Raw genomic sequence first — 18,245 nt, 5'->3', positions numbered from 1 at the left:
TTCTAACTCAACAGATAAAAAAACTATTCGCAGGTCCTTTAGCACAGTTGGCATATAAAAAACTAGTCTTTGCTTCTAATTTGCTTGAAGTAATCCTCCTTTACTGTGAACCTTATTTTATTAAACTATCCTGCTAGAATGAGAAAAAAAAAAAAATCAACATAGCAAAAACAGGTAGAAACAATAGTATCTTGTTTGAGACCAAGCTTAATAGTACTTGTGAAACAAAAAATTCCTAATGTCATAATGATTTTGAAGACCGTTAGATAAATTTAAAAATAAAAAGAGTCACTACTAATTATTTTTTACTAGATGCGATTTGTTACTTATTAAAAAATATTTTTTTAATAAAACTTTAAAATTAATTAAAACTTTATCAAAAAGATAACTTTTTGGTTTGCGAAAATAATTTGGATTCGAGAGTCAATTATACATGAGAAAATATTAGCACCCTGATAGCACTCATAAAAATACTATCAATTAATTATATATTATCCTTTAATTTTTGTATTTAAAACTTAACCTTCTTAATTAAATTTTTTTACTGTGGAAAAAAAACATAACTTTATTTTTATATATTTTTTATCTTGGTTTAAAAATAAATAAAACCTTTATCTATTGAAAAATTTTTGAAAATATGCCAATACTTTGGCAATATTTAAAAGAACTTTCTTACTTAAGGATTTTTTAAGATTGTCTATTTAGAATTCCCCAAAATCTTATCCTTGACGGTTTATATTTATCATTAAAATTTTATGTTTAATAAACAGATTGTAGAATATGACAAAATAATATTTTCTAAAATTTATTATTTTTTTATACCAAAGCAAGAAATCGTTATAAAAAATTATTTCAAATGCTTCAATACATTGACGACATTTTAGTTAAATTTTTTTATTTAGAGAATTCTAAAGAATCAATACTAAGATTTTTTTCAGATCTCATCCTCGAAAATTCATCAAAATTTTATTATTATTATTATTATTACATCTTAAAAGTTAGGTCATTATAAAATTATTTTCTAAAGAAAACACATATTTTTATATGTATTAAAAAACTACTCAAATTAAAGAAAATAATAATAAAATGGAAATCGTTGTATTGAAAAGAATTTTTAAATATTTCAATACTTTCGTAATTTTTAGAAACTTTTTGTCACCTAGAAAATTCTCGAAAATCACTACTCGAATTTCTCAAAGTTTCATTATTAAAAATTTTCTTTTAATTAATTTTATTATTAATTTTTAAAAGCTATATAATAATATAATTATCTATAAATGAATTTATTTCCTAAAAAACGCATACTCTTATAAATACTTTATATCTATATTTTTATCCTTTTTAAGAAAATTATTCAAATTCAAGAAAAAGAAAAAATAAAAATAAAAATTTTTGTATTGAAAAAATTTTCTAAATATTCCAATATTATGGTAAGTTTTAGAAACCTTCTCTTACCTAAAGAATTCTTGAGAATTACTACTTGGACTTCAAGGAGTCCTATCATTGAAAATTTTCATTTAATTAAATTTTTTCTTTTTTTTAATTATTAGACTTTTGAATAATATATATTTAAAAAAAAAGATAATTTTTAAAAAACCATCCATGCAAAAGATATCATTTTTTCACATATTTATTTACGTCTTTCATGATCCAACCTCTATAAGCATTAATACAATTAAATGTAAATAAGACAAGATAAATAAAGAAGAAAATATACCATAAATGAAGCCTTTAGGTTGCTTCCCTAGAGCAAAGCCAATTAATAAAAAAAGGACCAAGTTTGAATGGGCTACAAACTGGGCTTTCTTTAAATCAGGTAGAAAGCTTTGGAGCAGGCCCAAGACAAGCCACTGGGTTAGGCTACTGTGGAGTGGATAGTTGGGCTAAATATTGAACTGGGTCTAGATTTGGATCCTGGATCAGGTTGAATAACTGGGTCAAGCTTAACCCGTTCAATTTTTTTTAAGTTATAAAACTTTAAGGTTTTTTTTTTATTTCATTTCAGCTTCCTTGTTAAAAAAATTATGTTTCTTTCCTTCAAAAGAAATCATAAGCCAAATGTCCCCACCTCAGCAGTGCCCAATTTCGGCATCAACCCATCTCGTTGCCAGCCGTCAATCTTCTTTTAGCGTTGTTCCACTTTTTTTTCAATCATTGTTTCCCTTTTTCTCTTTTTTTCTATAAGCTTAGACTGTTTTTTATTATTTTTATTTTTTTCTTGTAGGTAACGCTTGACGTTAGGTTCTTTCCTCAAAGGAAGACTGTATTTTTTTTCTTTATTTTTGGCAGTGGGTTTTTTTGGCATTTTTTTTCTTTGTAGGTTGGAAGGGCTGTCTAATGGTGGTTTGTTTTAAAGTAATGAAGGTTTTTTTTTTTTTTTTGTTCTAATTGAAGGTTGTTGGTTGTGTGGGGTCTGTTTGTTACTAGGGGCTATTTAGTGGTTTTGGCTATATGGTAAAGGCTAGGATTTGATCAGGGCTAGTGATTTGAGTTGGGTAATTGTGTGGCTGGTGGGTTCTAATACTAATGAAGCTTGAGTCGATGGTGGGTTTTAGGTTTGGTTATGGTGAAGGTTAAATAAGATATGGCTGAAGCTGGTTCTTGGTGGGTTGGTAATGGATGAGTGGTGGCTTAGGTGGAAGGTAAACTAAAGGCTTGGAATGGTTCAAGTCAACCAGGGCTAGAGCTAGGTTTTTCGATAGTTCACGAGTTAGGTAATGGTTCTAATCGAGAGATGCGACTGGTATGGGCTACTGAACTATTATGGAGGGCTAGTTCTGGCTTGAGGGAGATAGTGGTATTGGCAGGTGAAGGCTGATCATTTTGGTGTTGATGGGTTAGGGGTTTATGGTGTGGTGAAGTAGAAAAAGGGCTGGGGTTGAAAGTATATACTAGGCTATTGAGGGGCTTGACTTATTGGGAATAGTAGTTCAAATCCTATAACAGATTTGTTTAAGATTAGTTAGATATTGCTTAATGGATAAAAAGACTTACAAAATAAGAATTTTAAGAGAAAATAATTTTTTAATAGGCAAGTTTAACTTGCAAAAGAAAATTTCTAAGAGGAAAATGATTCTTAATAGGCAAGTTTGCATGATTATAAATATGTGAGAAAAAGATGTGAGAAAAAGATGTAAGAGAATTATAAGATTTTATAAGATAGACACCACATAAAACTACTAGAGATTTACGTCTTACAAGTATGTATGTTTGCATGTTTGTGAATAGACTAAAAGAGACTGAAAAGATCCACATAGGTATGGTATATGAGTGTACAGAGGTATGTGTTTGTTTAGGTTGAAAACACTCCATAAGACTAGAGGAGACTAAAAATGTTTTATGAGCATTGATTATTAAGTAAGGTTGATATGATTTGTATGTTTGTAATTTTATACAACTAATGGATCTTATTTCTCATCCATGGACGTAAGTTGATTGGATTAAACTATGTTAAATTATTATCTCTTATGTGATTATTTAATTATTTAATTTCACTTAACAAGTGATATTAGAGCATGGTTTAAGCATTGGAAGAAACAAGTTCAGAATAGCTTGACTTAAGAAAGAAGTTCAAGTTTGTGTTTTGAAGATTGATTTGTGTGAAACGCGAAGAGACATAAGAGAAGATGATTGTGAGACTTCTATTACAGGTAGAGTCAAGCATGTCTAGCATGAAGACATATGATTTGATAAAATTTGAGTCAACATAAAGATTATTGGAAATAGTGACTCAAATCCTATAATAGATTTATTTGAGATTAATTAGATATTACTTGATGGATAAGAAGACTTACAAAAGAAAATTTCTAAGAAAAAAAAGATTTTTAATAGGCAAGTTTGATTTGCAAAAAAAAAATTCTAAAAGGAAAAGGATTTTTAATAGGTAAGTTTATATGGTTATAAATAAGTGAAGTCTTTATAGGGTTAGATATGAGAAAAAGATGCAAGAAAGTTATAAGGTTTTATGGGATAGACACCCTATAAGACTACTAGAGATTTACATCTTATGGGTGTGTATATTTGTCTATTTATGAGTGGACTAGAGGAGACTGAGAAGGTCCACATAGGTATGGTGCATAGGTGCACAAGAGTATATGTTTGTTTGGGTTAAGAATACTCTATAAGACTAGAGGATATTGAAAGGGTCTTATGAGTATTGATTATTAAATAAGGTTGATATGATTTTATATATTTGTAACTCTCTATAACTAATGGATCTTATTTCCCATCCGTGAACGTAGGTCGATTGGATCAAATTACATTAAATTATTATCTCTTGTGTGATTATTTAATTGTTTGATTTCATTTTCATTGATGTGATTGGATTGGGGCTTTTTGTCTAGTAGGTCTCATGTCTATGAATATATAGTAGGAGTTTGGATAAATGTTGAGGCTGTGCCAAGATGGAAAGGTCTTGTTGGGATTGGAGTTAGGTTGGTGAGGGGCTTGGTGCTTAAAGTTGAGGCTATTTGGTCATGAGGCGTGCAAAAGTACGGTGCTGAAGAAAGTGCTTAGATGCTAATAAGGGGCTGATGAAAGAAGGTACTAGGATTGAGGCTAGGTTGTTGTTTGGCTAGGTGGTTTGATGAAAGTGGTTTGGGTTTGGGGCCTTAGTGATGCGTGTTATATCTATCTTAATGTTTTTTCCCCCTTTTTTAGGTGTTGGCCTCTTTTCATTTTTTATCTGTAAATGGCTGTAAAATAGTCCAAAATGTTCATAATGCAAAGTAGTGGAGCTTAAACTAAAGCTCCTTAGAATTTCAAAGTTTTGGCTTGTTATGGCAGCAAATTGTTGGCCAATTTTTCCCTTTTTTTAATTTTTTTTTATGTTTCATTTTTAATTAATTCAATAAATAAAAAAAATAAGAACAATATAAAAAATAAAACAATAAAAATAAAATTAGGCTTTGAAATTTAATTCAAACTTAAAGTCAAAGTTTGGGCTTTTAAGCTCGAATAATCAAATTTTAAACTGATCCAAACTAGGTTGAATTCCAAATTATGCAAATCAATTCAAAAATGATTAATCCGGGACAAATCTAAATGAGTTTAATTTAATTGAATCCAATTAAGTTAGCTCAAATTGAAATGCTAAAATCAAATTTAAAAATCAAACAAATTTTTGTCGGGTCGGATAAAATTAGGTGTTTACAACTATCTTTTTTTACACATTATTGAAAATCGGGAATAAAGTAAAGATATAAACAATATTTTTTTCTGGAATAACGATTCAAAATTTTTTTAAAGTTTTTTTATTGATTTTTTTGTTTTGATTTTTTTGATTTTTTTAATTTTTGACTTTTGATTTTTTTGGTTTTTCTTGAATTTTGTTTTTTTTTTCTAAATTAATAAACTTGACCATTTGAAAATAAATTTGAAAACTCTTTTAAACAAAAAGTCAATAACTTTTGAAAATAAAACAAGAGATTATGCCCGAAGGTCTTACAAATCTCGAAACTAAAACAGATTCAGCTCGGAAGACTTATAAATCCTACTTGGAGGACTAAGAGATTACGTCTAAAGGTATTACAAATCTCAACATCTTTGAATGCTCCTCATATCAGAGGCATTGAAACTGTAAAAATTTCAAATGTTTTGTTTGGAGATTTTAAAGATTATATTTGGAGGTCTTACAAATCTCAATATCTTTGAATGCTTATTGTATCAGAGGCATTGAAACTTTAAAAATTTAAAATATTTTGCTTGGAGGTCTTACAAATCTCAAAATTAAAACAAATTTAGCCTGGTAGACTTATGAATCATGCCCGGAGGACTTAAAGATTACATCCAAAAGTCTTACAAATCTCGAAATCTTTGAATGCTCTTCCTAATCAAAGGCATTGAAACTTTAAAAATTTAAAATGTTTTGCTCGCAGGTTTTGAAAATTATGCCCAAAGGTCTTAAAAATTATATCTGGAGGTCTTACAAATCTTAACATTTTTTAATGCTCCTCGTATTAAAGGCATTAAAACTTTGAAATTTTAAAATGTTTTGCTTGAAGGTCTTAGAGATTTAGGTATAGCTTGACTGGGCCTAGTTTGATCTAGGTGCTAACTAAACTGAGCTTAAATATTTCTAGGTGCTAGTTAAACTGGGCTTAAATATCATCTGGGTGCCAACTAAATTGGGCTTAATTTGATATGGGTGCCAATTAGATTGGGTTTAAAATCTTATTTGGGTGCTAGCTAAACTGGGCTTAAAATTTTATCTCATCTTTTTTCTTTATTCATTTTTTTCAACAACCTCTCCACTTTTTGCAAATCAATTTTCTTTCAACTTTATCAAACTATTTTTTCCTTATTTTTCTTTCATATTTTTCATGATAGACTTTCTTATCTCTTTTTGTCCCTCAAAATAAATACAGGTGATTTTTTTCATAATGCAAATGCCAATGTTCCTTTCATGTAGATGCCTCTATAAGTATTTTTTCTATGATGCAACTACCATGATGCAAATACAAATATCTTTCTTATGATACAAATGCGAATGCATTGGTCATGATACAGATGATGTAAATGTGAATGTCTTTCTCATGGTACAAATGTAAGTGATGCAACTGTGAATGTCTTTTTTTCATACTGTAGATACGAATGCGAATGTTTTTCTCACGATGCACATGCAAGTGTAAATACGAATATCTTTTTCATAATGTAGATGTGAATGTTTTTTTTTTTTTTTTTGCATCATATAGATAAAATATTCTTTTCATTATACATATGGTAGTGCAAATACAAGAGAAGCAAATACGAATGTTTTTTTTCAAAAGATCTTTATTCAAATTTTCAATGTTTTATTCTTCACCAAAAATGATCTCAATATTATGCATAAAATACTCAAATAATTTCTGAATCTTTTCAAAAGAAATCATAAAATTGCCTCACATATAGTATCTTCGTAATCAATGAGAAAAGTTAAAAACTCATAACTTTTGCATATATTGAAAATTGATGATTACTATTTGGAATGCTTATGGATGGGGGTAATCAATAATTCAATTCTTTTCAATGGTAGGTATATCTTAAGAAAGGCTTGATGATGGTTGCAAAGATTTATTTTGGCTCACAAAAAAGGTAATTTTTCTAAAACTTTGTTCTTTTTTTGAAAATATGATACTTCAATGTGTGTCAAAACTAACCATTTGTTTTTAAAAAAGATTTGAAAAAAGAAAAAGGTTGGTTTTTTATTTTCACTATTGGGTGAAATGCAAAGTTTTCAATGGGTGTTGATCCTTCAAAATGTTTTGCATCATGATTTTTATTCTGGGTAAAACCTTGGAACTTTAAAATTCTTTTGGGGCCTCAAAAGTGACTTTAGCTCTAAATTGCCCTTTTTCATTTTTTACCTTAAAACTATATTTTCTAATAATAAAAAACTTGAAACATTTTGCCAATCAATAACAGGTATATACAAATTTTCAAGAACATAGCTTTTTAATTCAAGTGTTCACATTTGATCAAAATTGACTTTTTAAAGTATGTAATGTAGGCCAAAGCTCAGGGTTCTGAAAGAATAGATAACTAGGCTCAAAATATATTATTAGGGGTAATTAAGCCAAGGATTTTATAGAGCATTCTCTTGATGATAAGTATGTGTCTTTCTTTCTTTACTCTTTTTTTTTTTGAAACATTTGACTTCAACTCTAACATTCTTCTTTCTTGAATTTTATCTTTTTTTTTACTTGAAATTCTAATTGATAATTCATTCACTTTTTGCCTTGGGCTCTCATCTCCAAGGTACATGTCTTTCTTTCTTTACTCTTTCTCTTTTTCTCTTTTATTTTTTTCTTGAAAGTATTTAACTTCAACGTTAGCATTCTACTTTCTTAAATTTTATTTTCCTTTATATTTGGGATTCTAACTGAAATTTTATTCACTTTTTACCTTAAATTCTTATCTCTGAGGTACATTTATTTCTTTTCTTTGCTTTTTTTTTGTTTTTTTCTTTTTTTTAAACATATTACTTCAACTTTAGGAATCTACTTTCTTGAATTCTTGGGATTCTAACTATAACTTTATTCACTTTTTACCTTGGATTCTCATCTCTAAGGTGTATGTCTTATTTTCTTTTGCCCTTTTTTTTAAACATTTGATTTCAACTTTAGTAATCTACTTTCTTGAGTTCTTAGGATTCTAACTATAATTTTATTCACTTTTTACCCCAGATTCTCATGTTTTAGGTGCATGTCAGATGCTTTCAATATCAAATACTTTCCTTGAAGTTAGGCTATTGAAGATATCCTTATTTTGCCTCATAGTGTAAAAGATGATCCTTGGTCAGGGTTTATTTTGGAACAAGAAATTTAATAATCTCAAATGGTAAGCAAATAGATAATTTTTCTATACGCAACGGATAAAAAAAGATGATCGTTCATCATTTTAAACATGTTCACTTTATTAGAAGAATAAATTATTTGAAAAAAGAGATAAAATTATTCATTTTATTTTTTTTCTTTATTTTTTTGTTATAGCCATTAATCATTTTTGCATGACTGATGAATTATCTTGTTTTTAACTTAAAATGCTTATAATGGTGAAAATCAAATTGTATGGGATGTCCCAAATTTGATCACACAATTCATAAAAAAGCTTATTTTGGCTCCAAATTGTCTGATATTTTTGGTTAAATAAGAGAACAATGTATTGATACATGAAATAAATCATCTTAGGTGAGAAAAAACTTTACTTCTTTTAGTCAATATGCCTTAAGATGTGAAACAGCAGCTACTTAAGAAAGAAAGTTCAAGCATTTTTTGTGTCTATGGTCATCGAAAGAATATGGATGGTTCAATCATATTGGCAAAATTTGACACACATTGAATTACTAATTAAAAATTAAAAAAATGTATTGCTTAGTTTTTGAAATTCAAAATTAGTCTCTTTTGTTTATTGCCTAAGAAAGATTATTATCTCAATTTATTAAATGATGACAAGGTTTACAAGTTGAAATTCATGCCCTTTAAAGGATTATGACTAGTGAATGAAGTTACTCAAAATGATTGAAGGATAAGAACGATAAAAAAGAGGTGTAAAGGTATTGGATAAGTTTATTTCTTAATAGTAATCATCAATTACTTTAAGATTCTCGGCATTTAGAAAACATGTATTTTTCTTTGAAAAGACCCTTTTTTTTTCAAAAAAATTTTGATGATCTTGAACACCCCTTATATGGGACTTTATTCTCAAATAATTATGAATCTTTTTTTTTTTTTTACAAAGCACTTTTCATGTTATGATTTTGAAAATTATATGGAACTTTTATTCAAACAAAGGCATAAAGATAAAACTTCATAGAAAAATCCTAAAGCATTTATTTCTTTCAAAATAAAGTTCAATAAAATTAATTTAAATAACTCTTAGGGACACCATACACATGTCATATACAAAAGGTCAAAGGTTAAAAAAGAAATCATCCTATCTTGGTTTTTCAACACTCAAGACCTCTTTCCACATTTCAACTTTTTATATTTTACAACTGGATAGAGTCAACTTCCATTGTTCCATCAGTTTTGGAGGCAGAATACCACTTTTCATAAGATCTTCAAACTTTTCCTTCAACTGTTTGCATTTTTCAATTAAGTGCCTAATTGCCTCCATATGATAATTACACTTGCCATTAATATCATAATTCATTGTCGATGGATTTGATGTTATTTTTGAAGGCACAGGATTAAGGTATCAGCTTTCTATTAGCAAAGGCAAAATGTGAAAAATAGGGATTGAAAATTTCTCTCAATCATTTTTTAGTCATTTTTTATTCTTTGTTGGTAGATGGTAGGCTCAAGTGTGAAAACAAGATCGTGAATGGTCAACTAAGAATGAAGATTTGCCAAAAAGCCTAAATGCTGACTTGGTTGATAAAGATATGAGCTTTGAAAGATACTACCTATAACTGGAGAATGGGGTTAATGAAAAGGATAAGAATTACATGAGACAAAATTCTTATGTAGATGCCACTTGAATGTGACTACTTGCACCTTCTTTTTCATTTTTTTTAATGTATTTTCCTTTCCAACATTAGTTGCATCTTCTAACTTAATCCTATCATTCTTGATTGCATTTTCAATAATTTCTTCAGCAATCACGATGTCAACAAAATTTTTGTAGATATTCCTAATCATTTATTCATAATAAATAGTGTTCAGGGAATTGACGAATAGAATAGTGATTTTTTCTCTAACAAGGGTGATTGTATCTGGGTTATAATGTCTCTCCATCAGTGTGTATATTCCTTGAAAGTTTTAGTTGACCTTTTCTCTATGTTCTGTAGCGACAACCTATCTGGTATCATATATTTAATATGCTTGTATTATGCTAGTAAGGCTCTAGCCAAATCATTTTAGAAGTAAATCTTACTTTGTCTAGTTGGGCATATCACCTTGTTACAGACCTAGTGAAACTATTTTAAAAACAATGGATCAAGAACTTATTATCATGAGTGTAGCCTGTCATCTTTCGATAATACATGATGATGTGTGCTAAAAGGTATTTTGTTCCATCATACTTTTCAAAATCTGGGGCTTTAAATTTTGATCGAATGATAAGATTATGGATTAGACTAAGCTCATTGGCATTAACATTCCTATATATATCATGGCTTTTAATTGCCTTCAGTCTCTCTTCCAACAAATCATATTTATCTTTCATCACTATATCTCTTGATGGATCAGACATCCTTTTTAGTTGCTCTCATTCTTTTGGATCATCTAAATTAGCCATAACAATGGAGTCGTAAGGAATAGGCTTGGGACTGTCATTTATTTAAACTAGAGGTAACTTAGCAAAAGTGTCAGTATAAGGTTGATAAGTTGTTGGAGATACTTGTGACATATGAGGGTCTTGAACATATGGATATGTGAACCCAGATGGATATGATGGTGCTTTAATTGCTGTTTCCTCCGTTACTCATTGTGTTTCAATAATTCATTTTCCTTTTGTCAAACTTGCTAACATCTTTTTTAATTCTATGAATTGTTTGTCCATATTTTGTTGTATTCTTATAACTGTTTCCCTGATTTCTCCTTAGGCCTTTTCCATTTTGTCCATCCAACTTACATTTTCATTTTCCATGATTCTAGTATAGGCTCGAGTGTTATAAGTTTGTAGATTTAAATGACCTTGTTTTCTAGGACATGTTATCCTTGAACCTTTTATTAATTACCAAAAGTCAGAAGTGCATGACATGAATTTTATTATTAAAACTTTCAAAAATATCTTTTTGCTTCAAAGGTTTGATGAAAGCATACTCATAATCATCATTCATTGTCCTTAGTTGGCATGAAAAACAATGAATTCAAACAAATGATGCATGATATACAAGTCAAATTTTATTAGTATTGAGAATGAGCCTAAATTCCATTTTATATTCAAGTCGAGTTATTATAAACATTCTTTTCACCTCAAAAGTTCGATAAAAGCATATTTACAACCATCTTTCTCTTTCACGAGCTTTTTTAGGCATATCATTATTTAAAAAAAATGAAATGTAAACAAAGACATCCATTTATAAAAAATTTAAGTCAAGAAACTTTTTCATTCATTCCCAAAAAGTTTCAAGTTTACACAGCATGAACTATCTTAAAACTAGGGCCATAAAGTGCTAAACTCACTCATGCTCCCACTTGCCTCGTTTAAAAAATCTAAAAGAAGTTGACTGTGATTGCCAATGGGATAACCCTTTCCTTTAAGGCTTCTACTTTTTATTCATTATCTTGGTCAACTTTACTATTGCCTACAGCACTACTTGATATCTTGGCATAGATCGATAAAGGATTATTGTAAACAGCTAGCTTCATTTTGGCGTAAAAACTCAAATATCTTATTTTCATCACTTTTTATACCTTATATTTCGAAGACATATAATCTTTTAGAAAATGGCCCATGATGCCAAAATGATATTCACATTAGGCATTAGGGTCATACCATTTAGGATAAAATGGTTTAAAGGGTTTAATAGGGATAGAGGCAATAAGTAATTTTCCTTAAGTAGTGGGTATAAATCTGGGTAGAACATGGGTATTCGGTTAAATAGGGGTTTTTCCTTTGGTGTTATGAGAGGTTTTCTATTTTATGCTTGGTTTGCTTTGCTAAAAAATGGTGGTATAATTGGTTTTGGACTGAATTGAAAAACTTTAGGTTAAAAATTTTGTTGAAAAGGTGGTGATGGGATAGCATGTTAAACAAGTGGTTGTGAAATGTGAGGTGGTGGATATGAATTCAAGTGTGAAATTCTTGGATGTTGTATAAAGCTTAGGGGCCTAATCCTAGGTGCTTAGAAAGAATGTCAAAAATAGTCATAAGAAGAATTTAGATGTGGGTTTGGACTAAAGATAGTTGGTGAGGTTTGTTTGAAGCCAATGACTCCATCTTAAAAATTAGAGTTTTGAGTTCAGTCATTTGTGTGGCCAATTCATCCATTCCTTTCTTGAGCTCATCCAAACTTTGGTTATTGTTCAAATCTCCCAATGCCCTAATATGCTCCAGAAATGTGCTAAAACTAACAAGAGCCAGTTGATCTTGATTTGATGAAATCAAAAGTGATAACAGTATTTAAGGAGCAAAAACCTTAAGCATACCAATACCTTTAACCATTTCTATCAATTAAGCAATATGTTATTTCATTTCTCGAAGCTTGAGCTAAAATTTCTTTGGATTCAACTCCAATGCACTAATCTTTACTTTTAATTGATCTTTCATTTTTGCCATTTTGATTTTCACAAGACAGACATTTTATTTTAGGACTTAGACAAAAAATTCTATATTGTTACCCTTATTGAATGAATGCCACAAATAATTTTTAACTTAGATGACATACAGAACATGTTTATGAATATGGCAATGATGCTTAAAGAATGTCATGAAACATCAAAATGCCTAAGACAATGGATTTCCATGAAGACAGGGCCTTAAATGATAACATTTTCATCAACCATGAATGTATATGCAAGAATGTAATGTTCTATTGCCAAGGGTGGTGAAGTATATTCATGTGAGATGTAATGCATGCCTTATAAGACCCTACCATTCATGAATCCATATGCATGAAATGTAGCAACATATTTCTTGAGTGATGAGATGTATTCCTATGACTAACATCAACTACTTGTATGAAATGCACTAACCTATCATGTGCATGAAATATGTCTACATGGAATGCAATGCATGTGCTATGTTGGCCTAATGAAGTTGACACTGCCCTAAAAAATGTAATGAGATGGGAGTGCATGCACTACCTATTAAGATGTGCATGAGATGTATATGTATGAAATGGAATGCATGTACTATCTATTGATGTGAATGGGATGGAATGCATGTATTATCTTATTATGATGTGCATCAGATGGGATACATGTACTACCTATTAAGATGCTTGAAATGTAATACATGTATTATTTATAAGGATGCATCGGATGAGGTATATATACTATCTGATTATTTTTTTTTAACATGATATAAATATATGTAAAATATCAAATGAAAATGTGAAGGAAAAAACAACAGTCAAATTTAAAATTCTTTTTTTATCTCTTCTTTTCTTTATTTTTTAGAAAAAAAAATTCAAGAACACATTTTTTTTATCACATAGAATAATTGGATTCAAAGATTTTTCATTTTTTCATTAATTTTTATTTGGCCAATAAACAAAGAATTTAATAAAAGCCTTTATTTTTGAAAATTTTTGTTTGTTTTTTTGTTTGTTGGATAATGCTTAAAATTTTTTTCATTTTATTTTTAAACATTTCTGAAAATGCAAATTTTGGATAACCACAAAATAAATAACTACATGTTAAACGAAAATTTTCTTTTTTTTTCAAAATTTTTTTTATTTCTTCTTTTTCAAAATTTTAATTTTACCTATGCCATTATTGTCTCTAAATGCATATTGTATTGGTGTTTCTTAATATGGGGTAATTTTTACATAAAAGGTCGAGAAGGTTCTAGCTAAGGCTAGTTCCCTAAGGTTCACAATATACTGAGTGAAGATTTATTCGTTTAAAGGTTTTCAAATTGTTCTTCACTAGCATCCATACAGGATTAGTAAGGCACCCTAATCCTCACATATTATAGGCTATGAACAGAAATAGTTTAATTTGATTAGAAATATTTCACTTGCCATTGCAGAGGTTATCATCTCACAAGAGCATAGGTACTTTACTCCCTCTTAAAAGGGACGAAACCTAGGTATAGAGCTTATACATGATAAAAAAAATGTCATCATGTATGTGAGAGAAAATGACATCATAATTTCTATCCTATAGGCCCCACAATTTATTAAAAATAATATATATAAAAAATAAAATATTGACAAATGACATAATTTAAATGAAATGCATGTAAATTTTTTATTACTATTATTATTTAAACAAAATCAAAATAAAAATTTAAAGTTAAATATTGATTAGGACCACTAAATCAAAATTAAGGATAATACCTAATTAATTTTTGGTCGACTCCCTAAAAAAATGACATTCCTAATGGAGTCATCAAGTCATCGTAACGGTTTTGGGGATCTATAGAGGAATTTGAAAACCAAAAAAAAAAAAAGTTGCCACTAATTTTTTTGATTAAGTGCGGTTGGTCACTTATTAAAACTTACATTTTTTAATAAAATCTTAAAATTAATTAAAACTTTATTAAAAAGATAATTTTTTAGTCTACTAAAATAATTTACGTTCGAAAGTTGATTACACACAAGAAATAATTAGCACCCCTATAACGTTCGTAAAAATGATACCAATTAATTATGTATTATCCTTTAATTTTGACTAAAATGATCTTAATTTTGGTATTTAAAACTTAATCTTCTTAATTAATTTTTTTATAGTAGAAAAAAAAAACATAACTTTATTTATATATATATATTATCTTGGTTTAAAAATAAATAATAACCTTGTCTATTGAAAAATTCTCGAAAATATGCTAATACTTTGGCAATATTAAAAGGAATTTTCTCATCTAAAGATTTCTTAAGAATTTCTACTCAAAATTCTAAAAAATCCTATCCTTGGTAGTTTACATTTATCATCAAAATTTTATGTTTAATAAGCAGACTGTAGAATATGATAAAATAATATTTTAAAAAATTTTTTTTATACCAAAGCAATAAATCGTTATTGAAAATTATTCCAAATGCTCTAATACATTGATGATATTTTAGATAAATGTTTTACCTAAAGATTTCTAAAGAATCATTACTCGAATTTCTTTAGGATGTCATCCTTGAAAATTCATAAAAAATTTATTATTATTATTTCATCTTAAAAGTTAGGTCATTATAAATTTATTTCCTAAAAAAAACACATATTTTTATATGTATTAAAAAACTACTCAAATTAAAGAAAATAATAATAAAATGAAAACCATCGTATTAAAAGAAACTTCTAAATATTCCAATACTTTCGTAATTTTTAGAAACCTTTTTCCACCTAGGAAATTCTCAAGAATTACTACTCAGACTTTTTGGAGTCTCAAAAATTTTTATTAATTAAATTTTTTTATTAATTTATAAATTTTATATAATAATATAATTATCTATAAATGAATTTATTCCCTAAAAAATACGTACTTTTATAAATATTTTATATATATATTTTTTATCCTTTCTAAGAAAATTATTCAAATTAAAGAAAAAATAAAAATAAAAATCTTTGTATTGAAAAGAGTTTATAAATATTCTAATACTTTGGTAATTTTTAAAAACCTTCTCTCATCTAAGGAATTCTTAAGAAGTGATTACTTAAACTTTTCGGAATCTCATCATAAAAAAATTTTATTTAATTAATTTTTTTTTTTTTAAGTCTTAGACTTTCATAATAATATATTTTTTTTAAAAAAAAAAGAATTTTTAAAAGGTCATCCATTTGAAATATATCATTTTTTCACATATTTATTTAAGTCTTTCATGATCCAACCTCTATAAGGATTAATATAATTAAATGTAAACAAGACAAGATAAATAAAGAAAAAAATACCATAAATGAAGCCTTTGGGCTACTTCCCTAGGGCAAAACCAATGGATAAAAAAAGATCAAAGTTTGAATGGGTTGTAGACTAGGTTCTCTCTAAATCAAGTAGAAAGCTTTGAAACAAGTTTAGGATAGGCCATTAGGTTAGGTCGCTATGGAGTGGATGGTTAGGCTAAATACTAAACTGGGTCATGGTTTGGATCCTGGATCAGGTCGAATAACTAGATCATGCTTGACTCGTCCAATTCTTTTTTTTAAGCTATAAAATTTTAAGTTTTTTTTTTATTTCATTTCAGCTTCTTTGTTAAAAAAATTATGTTTCTTTCCTTCAAAAGAAATCACGAGCCAGATGACCCCACCTTAGCCATGCCCAATTCTAGCGTTAGCCCGTCGCTTCGCCACTGTTCTTATTGCTTGTTGTCAATATTCCTTTCAGTGTCACTCCACTTGCTCTTATTGCCATTTTTCTTTCTCTATTCTTTTTTTTTCTTTTCTTTTTTTTTTGTAAGTTGAGACTGATTTTTATTTTTATTTTTTTTGTAAGTAACACTTGGCGTTAAGTTCCTCATTCAAGGGAAGATTGTATATTTTTTTATTTTGATTTTTTTATTTTTAGCTTTAGGGTTTTTTGGTACTTTTTTTGTGGGTTGAAAGGGTTATCTAGGGGTGGCTTGTTTTAAAACAGTGGAGGTTTCTTTTGGTTTTGATCGAAGGCTATTGGTTGTGTAGGGGTTTTTTGTTACTGGGGCTATTTAATGGTTTTAGCTATATGATGAAGGTTGAGATTCTGTCAGGGTTAATGATTTGAGGTAGGCAATGGTGTGGCAACAGTTTCACATGAATATGAATCCTGTGGGACAAGGCCAATTAGGCTTATAGATTGAAGCTAGACTTGTTAACTTGACTAAACGAAATGGAAAAATCACATTCTCTTGATTCTAATTCTATACCCACTTCCCCTCCTTTAATGGCTTGAAGCTAATGGGTTCTGGTATTGATGAGATTTGAGTCAAGGGTAGGTTTTGGGTTTGGTTATAGTGATGGTTGAATGGGATTTGTTTGGAATTAGTTTTTGGTGGGTTGGTAATAGATGAGTGGTGGCTTGGGTGGAGGGTGAATTGAAGGCTTGGAGTGGTTTAGGTCAACTGAGGCTAGAGTTAAGTCTTTTGGTAGTTCACGAGTTAGGTAATGGTTCTGGTCAAGGCATGCTGCTGGTAGGGGCTACTAGACTATTGTGAAAGGCCAATCCTAGCTTGAGGGAGATCATAGTATTGGCGAGTGAAGGCTGGTTCATTTGGTGTTAGTGGATGAAAGGTCTGTGGTGTGGTAAAGTAAAGACGGGGTTGAGGTTGAGGGTCTGTGCTAGGTTGTTGAGGGGCTTGGTCTTGAGTTTGTAAACGTATAGTAGGAGTTTGGATAAGTGCTAAGGCTATGCCGAGATGAAAAGGCTGTGCTGGGATTGGGGTAGGCTGGTAAGGGGCTTAGTGCTTAGAGTTAGGGTTGTTTAGTTGTAAGGCATGAAAAAGTGCGATGTGTTATGGAGGGGCTGATGAAAAGAGGTATTGGACTGGGGCTAGGCTTTTGTTTGGCTAGGCTATTTGATGAATGGGGTCTTGGTTTGAGGCCTTAGTGATTTGTGTTGTGTTTATGATGGCACTTCCTCCTCCTTTTTTGGATGTTGACCTCATTTCGTTTTTTTTTCTATGAATAGCTATAAAATAGTCCAAAATGCTTAGAATGCATAGTAGAAGAGCTAAAATTGAAGCTCTTCAAAATTGTAGAATTTTGGCTTGTTATGGCAGCAAATTGCCAACTACTTTTTTCCTTTTTCTTAATTTTTTAAATTGTAAATTTTTATTTAATTCAAAAAATAAAGAAAATAAGAACAATATAAAAAAAATAAAACAATAAAAATAAAATTGGGTTTTGAAATTTAATTCACACTTAAATTTGAAGTTTGGGCTTTTAAGCTCGAATAATCAAATTTTGAATCAATTCGAATTAGGTTGAATTCCAAATTATGTAAATCAATTTGAAAATGATTAATCTAGGATAAATTTGAACAAGCATAATTTAATTAAATCCAATTAAGTTAGCTCAAATTAAAATATTAAAATCAAATTTAAAAATAAAATAAATTCGAGTCCGACAGGACAAAATTGGGTGTCTACACCTAATTCCAAAGAAATGCTCCAAAAAACAGCTCCTTAAATTATCTCAAACAAACCACCTTAAGCCTACCATTTCATGGTCAACACGGTGATGAGCGAAGGGGAAAATAGA

This window comes from Durio zibethinus, chromosome 9, assembly GCF_047325235.1.
Source record: "Durio zibethinus cultivar Kanyao isolate XHJ-2024 chromosome 9, ASM4732523v1, whole genome shotgun sequence".
NCBI lineage: Eukaryota > Viridiplantae > Streptophyta > Magnoliopsida > Malvales > Malvaceae > Durio > Durio zibethinus.
The sequence above is the reverse complement of the archived record's forward strand: the minus strand, read 5'-3'. Positions refer to the sequence as shown.